The sequence below is a fragment of the Mus caroli genome, chromosome 7, assembly GCF_900094665.2.
Source record: "Mus caroli chromosome 7, CAROLI_EIJ_v1.1, whole genome shotgun sequence".
NCBI lineage: Eukaryota > Metazoa > Chordata > Mammalia > Rodentia > Muridae > Mus > Mus caroli.
Genome location: NC_034576.1, coordinates 100,019,453 through 100,021,416, shown reverse-complemented (window position 1 = coordinate 100,021,416; position 1,964 = coordinate 100,019,453).

The following is a 1,964-nucleotide window of genomic DNA, read 5'->3' as shown; positions in this document are numbered from 1 at the left end:
CCGCCTGCCTCTGCCTCCTGAGTGCTGGGATTAAAGGCGTGCGCCACCACGCCCGGCTGTCAACTAGTCTTATGATGGCTCATCAACTTAGCATCTTGGTTACAAGTTCATGCCACAAGATGAAAGGCTGAGTGGAAACACAAGAGTCCAGTCCTCTGCCTGACAGATGCCTGAAAGCAAACATGGCTTTTTCTGAGCCCTGCTGGGCTATTTCTACGGTAGGAAGATGATCTTACCATCTAGCTCTGGCTAGAGACAGACTTCTAGCTTGTAGATTGAATATCTGCTATGTTGCATTTTGCTGAGGAAGTTTTCAGGCTCAGGACAGTGAAGAGATTCACTCAAAGTCATTTGCAAAAGGAAAGTCTGATTGTGAGCCTTGGCACTGGGCATCCCATTCTGTCCTTGGCCTCACAGTTGAATGGATCTAACTTTGAAGGGGGACTCAGTGTGTCTGATCAGTTCCTAGGAAGATCCCCCCACCCAACTAGGCCACTTAAATTAAATGCTACTTAATTAAATGTAATCTTAGCTAAAAGCGTATTATGTGCAGGGCACTGTACTTCAGTGTGACCACAGGCAAGTCATTTCACCTGCCTGCACCCCAGTGTCTTCATCTATGAAATCAGGTGCGGCTGCTGCAGCTTCTCTTTGGAGGTTAAATGAGGGCAGAGAAGTAAAGTTCGTTGTAAACAGCGAGGTGATATGTGTCTGGGAGCATCACCAGGCTGGCCGGTCTGCTTTTGAGGTAGGTCCATGCTACCTGGAGCCTGCCTCTCTTTCCCATCAGCCTTCCCAAATGTGGCTATGTGGGCTTTATGTATGATCTCACAGAGCACATCTCTGGGATTGGTATGTTGTTTAGCAGAGTTTGCAGATGTCATAGTTTGGGTGGGTGGGGGGCATAATAAACAGAAAGGTTTATAACCAATAGGAGAAAGCCTTGTTTTCAGTGCTGAGGATAGGACCCAGGGCTTTGTACATAGTTTGGTGACTATCCTGGCTCTGAGACAGACCCTAAATGATACATTTTTTTCCCTTATAGTTTTAGAGGCCACTAAGTCTAAGATTGAGGTACATTACGTACCCATTGATAAACTGCATTAAATCAGCTTTCTGTGACTATAAAAAGTATCTGATATGGGTTCTTATGAAATAAAGAGAGATTTGGTTTTTGTAGTCAGGGATAAAACCTAGTGGTTACCTAGCATGCGCAAAGCCCCATGTTCTATCTAAATCCCCAGCAACTATCAAGTTTCCTTAGACTGAATATGGTGATCCACGTGTGCAGTCCTAGCACTTGGGATGCTAAGGAAGGGTTGTCACTTGGAGGCAAGTCTAGGCTTGCATTGAATGAGAGGCCAACCTGGGCTACATAGCTAACTTGTCTCAAAAAAAGTTTCCTTTTGAGCAGGGCCTGTGGTGAGGGTAATGCATCATGGGAGGAGTACGTGTTAGAACAAGAAGTTACATCTCAAGTCAGGAAGAAAGAGAATATCGACAGGCGGGCAGGCAGATAAGAGAGACCCAGACCCACAGTTCCTTTCAGTGAGCTAAGAACCTCCCACCACTCACCTCTCAAAGGCTCCTGGGAAGCAAGCCTTTAATCCGTGGACTTTTGTGGACCGTTTATCATCCGAGGTATTGTTGTTCCCTCCCTGGCTGATACACGGCCATCTTTTCACTGTGCTCTCATGAGGTAGAAAGGGCAAGGGTGTCCTCTCCAGCCTCCCTTAGAAGACCACTCATCCAATTATGAGTTTCTACCTATGACCCAACCACCTTTTCAAAGGTCTTACCGTAGAAAGCTGACTTCTGCCTGGAAAGAGCTTGTTTTAGTTAGGGTTACTATTGCTACAATGAAATACAGTAACCAGCCGGGTGTGGTGGCGCATGCCTTTAATCCCAGCACTCGGGAGGCAGAGGCAGGCAGATTTCTGAGTTCGAGGCCAGCCTGGTCTACA